Here is a 13,476-nt window from a genome sequence, read left to right as displayed (position 1 = left end):
TATAAGGGGTGTAGTTATTCATAATATCATAATCGAATAATTATACATTTCTTGGAAACACAAACACGACATGCTTTCTAGTTTATTAAGAAATCCTTCTACAACTTCCACTACTGGTCACATGAATTTACCAGATGGTCAGTGACCTCAGTTCAGCAAAGTTTTCCCTCACTTTCTGTTTTTTCCACATTCATAAAGAGTTTTTCGTCGTCCCACTTAAGTAATACATCCTTCTTTGCTAGTAGACTAGACGTATCGAAAGTAATACCCAATGGATTTGAAAAATTATTCTTTGTTTCCCAAAACAAAAACGCTCCTTGATAGTGGAAGTAGTATTCTCTTTACGTTCGAGATTTCTTATCGATCAATGTCACTCCCCTCCTCCTTTCTTTCCGCCTTTGGGTTAGAATATACTTCCTTGCATTTGAAATGTAGATTCCTGAATCGCCATCTTTTCGGTCGTCAGAAATATTAAGATTTATTTTAGGACATACTACATCACTGTCATATTTTTAATAGAGCTTCTTTAAGAGAAACGTATCTGAGGGGCGTCACGTCATACATGACGTCAGCACTATCTGCTAAGTCCATCTGATTCACTGGAAGCAGAAGATATCATTTTTACTCCCTCAACATGCATCACGACGTCTTTAGGTTTTAGACTACTACACACAGCTGCTTCCAGCGTTCTTCGGCTTTATGTTGGAGATTTTGTTTTCTTTTTATGCAGCTCTAAATGTGTATTTCCATGTTAATAGTGCGTGCGAGGAAAACGTGCACCAGACCTGAATGCAGGTCACGTAGACAGGTTCTATACGAGACCTTGACCCTCAATTCTTTGCCCATGGAGAGCAAACCAGCCGAAGTTGCACCTGTCTGCTCTTTTTTATTTTGTTTTTCATTATTTGCAGAACTAGTCCCAAAAAGAAAGTAAAGGAATTTATTGAATATTCCACTTAACATTTTTGCATAATTTAAGACACAATATTCAAGAAGTAATAATAGAATTAAAATTGCACTATATTTAACACTTATTAGGTGAATTTCTAAAGTGATATTTAAACCATTATACACTGAAAACATGACACATACATTGAAAAGGAAGTTTACAAAGAAGGTGTCCAAGAAGTAGTGAAGGTATCGTTATTGTTCGTCAGGTGGAACGGGAAAGATCTAGAAACCAGATTAGTCATGGTGGTCAATATCAGGATTCGAACTCAAGACTGTTAAATTATGAAGGAAGAATGTTATCCATCGTAATAAAATGCAATATTTGTATCAAGAAATTCATTTGCCGATAGGTTTTACAAATTTAAGTAGTTAACTGGTAATGAGTTTTCCAATTATGTGAAAAAATTTCATTGGGCCAAATCTTTATTAAAACATACGGTGTATTTACTTAACGTTTAACCTAATTTAGATGCTTAACAGGTTGTATATACTTTCTTCACTCATTGCTGTAAATACCAATTAGTTTTTTAAAATCATTCTTTTCTTTTTTTTTCTTTCCTTCCTTTTTTCGTTAGGAAATAACAAGAGAATGGTTAAGAATAAACTTGGTGTAATAACGTAAAACCCTGGGAAGTTAAAAAAATCATATTGCGCTGCAGTTATTAATTGTGCATTTTCTTGGGGAATACGAACACGTTTTTGGAAAATTTTCACCGGCAGAAAACTCACCCTCCAAAAGTAAACTACCTCTTGTAGATTCTTCCATAAGACGATGACCCATGGCATGTGATAGGGTTATTAATGTTTCTATGTAAAATAACAAAATCGCAGAAGTCGTATTTCACATAATTGTCAGAAAAGCACACCTTAAAAGTGAACTACCCCTTCTGGAAATTCTCATGAAAATTACTTATGCACCATTATAGGAATATTAATGAAATATTTATTTATGCAATATTAACCAAATTGCTTGAGCTATTATTGAGAAAAGCAACCAAAAAAAAAAAATCGTTCCTAAGAATAATCTACTCCTCACACATTTTTTCCAGGACAAATGAATTAAGCCATAATGTCAGATTATTAATGAAATATTTATTTATGAAATATACACAATATCATTTGAGTCGCTTTTTGAGAGAACCGTCTGAAAAAAAAAATCATCCTTAAGAGTAAACGTATATTTTCACAAATGAGTTATGATGCATTATCAAGTCATTAATGAAACATTTAATTGTCAAATATAAACAAAATCGCCGAGTCACTTATGAGAAAATCGTCCGAAAAAATTACCCCTTAAAGTAAGCTACGTACCATTTCTCGATTGTTCCTACAGAAATGATTCATACCACTATATTGAGTTGTTATTGAAAAATGAATTTACGAAATATGAACAAAATCTTCAGTAGGTTTCACAAAATCGCTAATTTTGATTTTCGCCTTTCAGTAAACTACCCTTATTTTCAGAGGTAGAAAGAAAATTCGAAAAAAAAAATCCTCTAGAGAATCACATAAAAACCTCAAGTTAAAAATTTCGTCTCTATACGTTGAATGGTATAGCTTCTAGACAAGTGTACTTCAGGAAGAGCGGAAGAACAAACAGACGAGCAGATGACAAAAAAAAAAAAATAACTTTTTTTATTATCTCTAGGCTATGAAACATGTAAATCTGTTGGAATTTCTAATTTAATTTTCTCCACGATTGCCATACTTCCTTCTCTCCTTTTGTCGTTCGGAAGTAAAAACACAAATCATAGTTCAAGCTGATTACTGATACGGAAGAAGTAAAAATGGAAAAGATAACTCAAGCTGATTAATTAAACGGAATAAGTAAAAAGTAGAAATGACAGCTCAAGCTGATTACTGACACGGAAGAAGTAAAAATAGAAGTAATGGCTCAAGCTGATTACTGATACGGAAGAAGTAAAATTTAAGTGATAGCTCAAGCTGATTATTGATACAGAAGAAGGAAAACAGAAATGATAGCAAAAGCTAATTACTGATACGGAAGAAGTAAACATAGAAGTGATAGCTGAAGCTGATTACTGATACGGAAGAAGTAAAAATAGAGGTGATAACTCAAGCTGATTACTGATACGGAATATCCAAAAAAAAAAAATAGAAATGATAGCTCAAGCTGATTACTGATAGGGATGAAGTAAACATAGAAGTGATAGCTCAAGCTGATTACTGCTATGGAAACTTCACTAACTTACAATCACTGAGTTAAAAAAAAAACAATATCTTAACTCAATGGACATGAAGATGAATAATGAAAAACCTAAATAGGAAACTTAAAAAAAAATGTGATATCCGAAACTGCCAACGGACACAACATTGTCAAACAAAAATTAATATTAGCCAATAATTGAACCAGGGATTAAGTTCTACCAACTGAGACACCATGTATCGCCCGCATAAGAATAAAAATGACCAACTGTCTAACTTACGTAATTATTCATGCCGCTGTTTCACAATTGCTGACATAACTTCGAAAAATAAAACCAAACTGACTCGTTTATAACAAGAAAATTTGGGATCGAAATTCTTTATGTTATGGGCCTCGTAATATGCGGAAACTAGTGGTTGACAGAAACAGAAACGTTTTTTTTTTCCTGTTTTTAGAAGAAACGATACTGACTTTTGGAAACTTTGATTTTTTTTTGGCAAAACTGGATCTGTTTTCTATCGAAAATCAGTTCCGTATTTTCAAAGTCAGTTCGTTTTTCTATTAAAAGTCGGTCCCGGGTTTCTGTCGAAAGTTGGATTTGATTGTGAAACCGTTTCGGTTTTATAATAAACTTTCTGCTTCTTCCTCAGCTTGTTTGGAAATGAATATACACGATAAAGAAAGGATACCGTCTTCGGCAAAAAAACGTGGTTGAGTAAGAACCCGCAACTATTGGAAACTGTCTCGGTGAATCGCCGAACTTGTATTCGAAGAAAATCGAAGCTGGTTCGGTAAAACACCGAAACCAGTTTCGAGGAAACCCGAAATGCCGGTTTTCCCATTTTTGCAGAAACCGTTTTTTTTTAAAAAAAATATATAACCTGTTTGCTCGTTCCTAGTGTAAACCATATACCACTAAAGGTTTACGATCAACAGGATGTGAAGTGAAAAAATAAATAAATAAATAAATAAAAATAAAATTTAAAAAAAAACGTCTTACGTGAAGTAACCCACAATACTCAGTTTTAGGATCATTTTATCCTGGTGGTTGCGGTAGCAGTTCCTCAATCTTCGGGATCCGCCAGCGCCCTTTTCACTTTTGGTTATGCTTGTGGACGGTACTGGTAATAGTGGGGAAGCAGTATCTTAAATACAGTATTACTGACTTACTCAGTGGATTTTTGTGATATTTTGTACAGAAGTCACTCATGTTTCTATTCGTCATGTTCGCATAACAACAAGCAACTGAACATTTGGCTACAAACCACATTAGTTGGCAGCACTGCGAGTGGTCCGCGGACAGAACTGATGTGAGTAAAATGTTCCATGATATAATGTAATTATAAACCGCCTAACTCCACGGGTTGGATCTTCAGACTGCGGTGATTGAAGAGCCGCTCTGCCGTGGATAAAATGGACTCATCTATTTCAGTATAGTTAGAAAATACGGCGGTTGAGCAAGCGCAACCACAAGCATAAAAAGACTCTTATACCTTGAGGATACTGCGAAAGAAAATTTCCAGAATAACATGAGAATCTCAGAATTATTTCCCTACAAAAGAGGCCTCAAAACGAAAAAGTCCAGGCGTAGTATCGAATTAGATACTACTAAGTAGTTTACAAATGACTTTGTCTAAAGTTTTAAAGAGTTTGGTTTACCAAAGAACTACTTTATAGCTATTTACTCTGTTTGTGTATGACTGTATGTCCGGGAGAGAATAATAGTAATAATAATAATAATAATAATAATAATACTAATAATAATAATAATAATAATAATAATAATAATAATAATAATAATAATAATAATAATAATAAACTCAGGATCATAATCAATCTTGCCTAAAATATAAAAGGTCAAATGTTAGGAATCAAGTTGGTTGGTGGTGATCCGTTTAGTTGATCCAAGATGTGCCCCCCTAGTTTAATCCCACAGAGGATTATTATAGATGAATTGCTCGTTGGCAGTATAATTCCATACAATACAGTTAATTTCAATATTCTTACGAAACTTCTTCCCGCAGTATATACGTGACACTTCTAATTGTTTCATATCGTGACCTGTAAATGCAACGGTGTTTGTGCTATGTCGTATCAAAGTTTAGACATTCCGATATAGGTAAGCCAAGACACAAGGACGATTTTGAATTTCATTTATTTAGACTTCTCACAAGGGAACATCTTATACTGGTGGTAGCATTGCCCAGTCAAGCAATGTGTAATCGATAGAGGAGTGAAGAAAAGTGAGAAATCCAACGCTTTACTGACCGACACCCAAAAACACAGGAGATACAGAGGAAAGAAGAATCTAGAATCATGTGAAGATATCAATGCTAAAGATACACTGACACAAAAATAACTTCGAAATGATTAAAGTAATCAAAATTGTATTTACACAACAGTATAGTAAGCAAACATTGTACCCACAGACATGCTCAATAACATCATATGTAATGCAGTGTTGCCAACTGAGCACAAAATGAAGTTTTGTTAAATGGCACGGAACACAAATTATAGCATGTATAAAATCTAATTATGATTAGAACCATACCTGTGGAGTCATGATGTACCGTGTTGCCAACATTTGAAGACAGGCCTATATGAATTCCTACATGAATTGTGGATGTAGAAGAGTACGTACATTACCAATACACTGAGGAGCGCTTTATCAACAGCAACACTGAAAAAATGACTACCAATAATGTGTGAGGTGATACAATATTGCGTGCATCAGGAACGTGAGCCTGCTAATCAATTATCAATCCAAGAGCATGAATCATTTCAGTTTTGTGTGTTGTGTTTGATACTATTCTGATTTTTAACTTGGGGAAACCTGCTTTGACACTGTGCTTCGTCTCTTATTTTCGAGCTTCAGTGATTATATTATTGTTTGTGGTCTCATATGTTGGTTTTAACTAGTTAGAATCGTGTACTGTATGTTCTCTTCTACATCTGATATTCATATAGGAATTCATACAGGCCTATCTTCAAACGTTGGCAACACTGTACATCATGACTTCACAGGTATGGTTCTACCCCTAATTAGATTTTCTAGATGTTATAACTTGTGTTCCGTGCCATTTAACAAAACTTCCTTTTGTGCTCAGTTGGGAACACTGCATTACATATGATGTTATTGCGCATATCTGTGGGTACAATGTTTGTTTACTATACTGTTGTGTAAATATAATTTTGATTACTTTAACCATTTTGAAGTTCTTTCTGTGTCAGTGTATCTTTTGCACTGCTATCTTCACATGATTCCAGATCCTTCTTTCCTCTGTATCTCCTGTGTTTCTGCGTGTCGCCTTATAAAACTTTGGATTTCTCACTTTTTTTTCACTCCTCTATCGACTGCACATTGTTTGATTTGGCAACGCTACTATCAATACAAGATGTTCCCTTGTCAGCCTTTGTTTTCGAAGAAACTCCTCCCAAACGTAAGAGGAATTGTGAAAAGCCTGTCATACTGAAAAAAAAAAAAAAAAACGAGTTCGGTAAAATTGAATACATAGAAGTGTTCAAAACTTCTATTGGAGTGTATTATAAATTATTGACGATTAGAAATATTTAACTTTTTTCTACTGATTTCGTATTGTATGAAGGACAAAATAAAAGATAGTAATACGAATCTAAAACGTTATGCTTACTCCAGCTTGAAGCCCAACGTATAGAATGCACTTTCTCAACCTAATCTGCTGGCCCACAGAAACTTTTCAGCAACAGGTGATGGCTTTCTCTGCTGGTCCACCAAATTACATTTATGTTATTGTATGAAACCAATGTAGTTTACAACATGAAAAATTACGAAGAAGTAGACTATTTTAAATACGACTTTTTTTTTGATACAGAGAGAATGTGATACTAGAAGTAGTTGGAATTATCATATAATACTGTGGAAACTTTAATGGTACCTCCTACTGGCTCAATAAAGTACGCAGACAATACGTATAGCATAAAATATGGCAAAGAAAATTAATAGGTATTCATTAAAGCAAACACAATGTGAGTAATATGATGAATGAATATACATACTATTACATCTATACATACTATTACAATAAGAATTTCAGCCTGGGAAAGAAAAGAATGTTGATTCATCTTATTTTCTGTGATTATCAGTGAAGATAAAGGGAGTTAAAGCCAATTGATTATGTGCCAATATATTTATTAAAACAACTCTAGTGCGGCCTCATAGTATTTTGATTCTTATTGTGGAGGTGCAGCCAGGTCATATTTTTTTCATTTAAAATAAAATATATAGTATTTATAATCATACACATAAGTAATGACATCTCAAATTAAGCAGTAATTTGAAGGAGAAATGCATATTTGGAAAAGTTTTCGTGCAATATTTTCTGACAGCTAATTGCAGTCGCCTTATTTTAATTATTAATACATATGCGTGTTAAAGGAGAAAAATGCTGGATTATATTTTTGTTCAATCACAAATTCAGAATAAGCTGGTTCCTGTATCATATATATTCAGTACTTACATATCGAGAAGGAACTTCTGCGCTTTGAGAACCTGAAATGAAAAAATAAAATAAAATGAATGCTGAACATATTTACATGAAACTCAAAGTGGTATAACATCAGTGCAGGGATTTGCAATACGTTTACTAATAATATAGTTTAAGATACAAGCAAATAGAGAAGTTTATAACTTCATTCCTGACTGTTATAGTTAGGAACATTTTACAGCGTGTTGAAACATAAATTATGTCTGCACAAACAAGTTTGACATTTTTAAGCTATTCTAAATGTGTTTCCTTAATAGCCATTTATCAAACTTCATATAGATGATAGTCAGTACCAAAACAACATTAAGGAAATGCATTCGAGAACAAATCAATAAAAAATATAATTATATTATTTTGAGCAGTGTTATACACAAAGTAGCTTAAAGGAGAGAACAAATAAACTATAGTGAATTGTTAATATCTTTGAATTAAATTTTATGCAGAAGAAAGCAACAATATGTTTACAACTACAATAAAGCAACGAATGAAATAGGACATCCACGTGATTCTGTAACAACGACAATAGTGAAAGAATCCAGGTACAATACTTGGTGTTTACATCTTTTCTTCATTTACAGTGAGAGAATGTTGAATTTCCACTTGAATTAATGCATCCGAAGGTGTGTTCTTTATCCCTCTAAGGAAAGAATGATCTACGGTGTCATATACAAATCATTTGTACACATTTCTTCTAATAATAAACAGCAAACGTTTCAGTCTGTTCGCCACACAAATCCTCAAAATAACTTCCCACCAGTGGCGGTGATTGGACGTTAAAAGTGTGTGTGGGAGGAGGGCAGACACTATCTGAATATTTGTATATCAGTGTTATTTTTCCTAGTTGTTACTAACACTTTGTTTGACGAAAGGTTGTAAACTAATAAGATACTATATTTTTCAGTTAAAATACCCTATATTGAATTTCATATGTTATTAAGTAAATTGACAAGACTAACTCAACTAGGCACTAGCCCTTTATATCCTTAAACAACGAAAGTGTAAGAAGAAATTTGATTCTTTGTTCATGAAGATCTTAAAATTCTGTCTAGAAATTTGTGTGATCAGATTATTTAATAACAAATTAGGAAAACAAATAAATAGAAATTATAATATTAATCATAGTAATGACTAATGAGACTTGTTTTACAAAAATTATATTGGAACTGGGGACTAATGAACAACTTATATTTTTAATTCCACAGATGCTATTAAATGTATGTTATTACTCTTAGATAATAAAAGACAGTAAATACTACAAGTATATGCTACGAAATTTCAAGAAATACGCAATTGCAATATTAATTGCTTGAATTGCAATTAAAAAGCGATTCCTGTAGCTTTCTTAAATCCACGGGAAGACAAATGACCAATACGTACTCACACAACGGCAAATGTATATGGCACCATTTTTTTCTATATACCAGTAATACATACAAAAACTATTCATTTTCAAACTATATAATGAAACTATATACATTAAGGGGTCACTTCAAAAAGTGGAGGCAAATGGCCGTCCCTGATTGCCACCCAATATATATAGGGTGGCCCAAAAGTAGGTATACATTCCCGTATTAATCGGACTTTTATGTTATCGGTATTTTATGTCATTTACTTATTGTTGTCCATGCAGATATTGGCTTAATTTATTTATTATTTGTTCTTAATTTTTTCACGTACACCTTAAGCTTGGAACAGACCGAAGCAAATAAACTTATTATTTTGGTAAACTATAGTGTATACCTACTTTTGGACCACCCTGAATATATATATATATATATATATATATATATATATATATATATATATATCTGTGTGTGTGTGTGTATTTATGTATATGCATATGCTACCTGTGCTATCACTTCCCTCTATAACCAAATCTTTGGATAATTATACAAATACAGTATGGAGTTTGGGGCAGTTGCCCAATCATCGTCGCAACTAACATAATGTATCCTTGTGTTCTGTCACTGTACTCCATCATATAAATTACATATCATGCTCAGGTCATCTCCTTCTGTATGCCTACCCATATATATATATATATATATATATATATATATATATATATATATATATATATATATATATATATATATATCAATAAATAAATAAATTCTGATACCCATCTCCCAATGGAACTACCAATAAATGAGTCGTCATGACCTTAGAGAAAGCGTTACCTTCTACGGCGTTACGTCGGATGGGAATGAAATTGCACATCAAAAAAAGGGTCGGTTGGAGGGCAAATTAGTAAATAAATAAATAAATATATTAAGTGTAAACAGCTAGAACTTTTAATTAAACACACCATTAGCCAATAGTGTACAACGAGCCAAGGGCTAGGGCGGACCAACTAGTTTTAATAAATGACAAGCAACAACTTTGTTGAAACAAAATACCTCCATGTTTATATATGATAAACTAGCAAATGCTGTGGACACTATTTTGCATTCCTTCTTCTGTGTCTTTCATATGGAATTCGATTGAAGTTGTATTCTTGCACGAAATTTAATTTTGTATGGGCATCTTAGTGGACCATTTTTTTTTCTTTCTTTCTAAAAAACACCGAAACAGGTATAAACCTATAATTATTTTAAATGAAAAATCCAAACACCAAATTTCATGTCTCTAAACTTAAGGGATTTCACGATATGGACCTATTGTAATAACTGAAATCTCCACCATGTTTTCTTATCACTCCGTCTCTTCTAGGATAAAAAAAAAGCACATATTTAATTATTTTAACTGAAGGGTCTAAATACTAAATTTAGTGCCTCTAATGCCAAGCGATTTCGAGATATACATATCTTATAACAATTACAAGCCCCATCCGTCTTTCTTCTCACATCTTTTCTTCTTTGCTAGGAAAAATATGAAAAAGTACTCAAATGCGTATTTAATTATCTAATCTAATCTAATATAAATAAAATAAAGTTTGTTTGTCTGTGAGTGTGTCTGTGTGTCTGTCTATTTGCGGCCTGGGGATCAGACGAGAAAACCGAAAATTACCAAATGTTGATCACGGATACCTCAGTCCAGGCCCCAGACTAGGACGAAGCGTTCTTTACAAAATTAGAAAGAGGGGGTAACAAGGGGGGCGTTTAGCAGGACAAGTAAAAGTTGTGGAAAATATCTGATATTAGTGTATAATTCATACTTTCCGCGATCGCTGTGATCAATGGTGAATCTCCAATCGCATTCACCCCATTCGGCTGCGGGCCGCGGGTCACCGAGCGGGGGGAACCGACACATTTAAAATTAATCCAAAGTGACAGATATTAATGTCAAATCAATAGTTTTCGCGATCGCTGAGATGAATGGTGATACTCTCACAAGCATTGACTTCCAAATACAGCCCTCATGCGAAGAATGGGTATTTCAGCTACTTTTAAATACAAGTCCAAATACCAAATTTTATTTCGCTAACGTTAACGGATTCAGCAATATGGCCATCTTATTATATTAACTGTAACAATAATCCCACTCTTTTTTCCTGTCCATTCTTTTTTCCTGTTTACCACATTTTCTTTCCTTCTAAGTCAAACATAAAATACGCTGAAGCACATGTCTTATCATTTTCAGTGAGAAGTCTAACTCTATGGCCTATAGAACCCGAAGGTTCAATGCCGCGTTTGTAAAAGATCTCTTTTGACTTCAACCTAAAATGAAAAGTCTAGATACCAAACTTCATGTCTCTAATCTTCAGAAATTCGAAATATTGACATTATAATATAATAATTGAGCCCCTATTTCCCCTCCTATCCCGCCGAATTTAAAGAAAATTCTTTCTTAGTGGTACCTTACGTCACATATCATATGCACTGTCAATATTTCAAATTTCTAGCTTAAGGATTTAGCCTGGGCCTTGATCAGTAAGTCAGATACTCACTCAGGATTTCTTCTTTCATATATAGACGTAAGAGAGGACAATTCTTTATTTTCTTAATCGATACGATACTATTGTAATTCTTAGCACCTCTAACTAAAAATATTGTCTAGATTTTATATAGTTCGACACAGCAAGTATAAAATTGCCTTAGTCTGTATTCTAATTGTACAAATTCACAATGGACGAGTCAAATAATTAGTCACTTCCGGTGATTCCGATAGTGCAATGTACCGAAAATTGCATTTACAGTTTCAAATAGAATGACTGCTAAGTAAGGAAAGTACAAAGGGTGTTCAAAAAAGTTTTGCACAGTGCTCTATTTTTTATTTGTTGCAGGAGGAGAATGATTTTTTTTTTTTTTTTGTGAACATACTTGGAACTTTTAGCTATACACTGAGCCTACTCAATGTAGCCTCCATCAGCGGTGACGCGTCTAGTCCAACGTTCTTTCCATGATGTAACTGCACTTTGTTAAAATTCTGGGGATTGAATTTTACACTATCGCTTGACACAGGAAATAAGGTCTTTCTCACTACCAATGTTTTACCACGCAGGTGTGCCTTCAGACGTGTTTTGCTCTCAGGTTCGGACAAAAACAACCATGTTTCATCCTGGGTAATGACGCCGACAAAACACTGTTTCCACTCTTCAGTAAAGGCCATCATGAGACCCTCGCACGCATCCTTCTTCATCTTTTTCATTTCTCTTGTCAATAATCTAGACACCCAACATGCACAGATTTTTCTGTACCCTAGTGACTGTACCACTGATACCACACTACCCAATGACAAACCAGTCATTTTAGCAAGCTGTCGTGTCGTCACACATCTGCCATTTTGGATGATTTGATTAATGGTCTCCTTATTCACATCACTCACTACCGTCGATGGTCTACCACATCGTGGATTGTCCAGTAGAGAGAAAGCACCTTCTTTAAACCTCTGCAACCACCGTTGGATACTGCTGCGATTCAATGTGTCCCCCCATAAACAGGGAGCAACTTCGTGTGAATCGATGTGGCAGAGTCATCGCCGGTCTTGAAGATGAACTCCATCATTGGCCGCTGTCGCAACCTGACATCTACTTCACGGTAAATTATGGCTCATCAGTAAATAAAAGAAAATACTTTTATATACCAACTTATAGTTAAATATTCCAAGTATGTTCACAAAAAAATTCATTCTCCTCCTGCAACAAATAAAAAAAAAATAGAGACCACTGTGCAAAACTTTTTGAACATCCTTTGTGTAAGGCGGTATGTAATTCACATTTAATTTCATGCAACACGTTTCTTGTAGTTAGTTCGCAAACAAAACCAACTTTTCTTTTGAGCGACAAGACCTATGGAGACAATATTCAAGGCAAAAAAAAGGTCCATCTTCTTATGCCTACCCGTTATAGTAGCAGGTGGATAAATCTTCGTAACGTTGGCATTATTTGACTAATTGATAGTCCGCGAATGACCCTTTTCACAATTTTGCTGCTGATAAGAAAAGTTCGTTTAGTTTGTAATCTACTATACATCTCTTTCCTCTGATCTGTTAGTAGTTGAAGTTTCATGTTTCGAAAATCTACATACACAATTCTCCACGCAAATGCAATTCTCTTTCATTCTCGTTCATTATAACGTAGATATTTATAAATTAATGGTAAATATAAGCATAAATGGCGTACACGAAAGTTTGTATAGAATGAGGATCATGTTACCCAATTTCGCATAATTTTAGATGTTTCCATATATATCTATATATCTATCTATCTATATCTATCTATCTATCTATCTATCTATCTATCTATCTATCTATCTATCTATCTATCTATATATATATATATATATATATATATATATATATATATATATATATATATATAGTAAATTCCTTTGTTTGCATAATATCTTGTTCAAGGGGTTTTAGAACTCCTCCCCCTTTGTTTACGTCGCTGAT

The 13,476-nt window shown here is 33.7% G+C and overlaps 1 long non-coding RNA gene across 1 annotated transcript in view; it reads right to left on the bottom strand.

Moving 5' to 3' along the window:
• The window catches only part of LOC145687736 (uncharacterized), a 562,050-nt gene that overhangs the window by 412,560 nt on the left and 136,014 nt on the right, over positions 1–13,476 (bottom strand). The window contains exon 2 of the long non-coding RNA XR_014131730.1: positions 7,615–7,646. This is a non-coding gene — a long non-coding RNA (uncharacterized LOC145687736). The remainder of the gene's footprint in view (positions 1–7,614; positions 7,647–13,476) is intronic.

This window comes from Thermobia domestica, chromosome 6, assembly GCF_964235325.1.
Source record: "Thermobia domestica chromosome 6, izTheDome1.hap1.1, whole genome shotgun sequence".
NCBI lineage: Eukaryota > Metazoa > Arthropoda > Insecta > Zygentoma > Lepismatidae > Thermobia > Thermobia domestica.
Note: the sequence above shows the minus strand (reverse complement) of the source record. Positions and strands in the feature narration are given on the sequence as shown.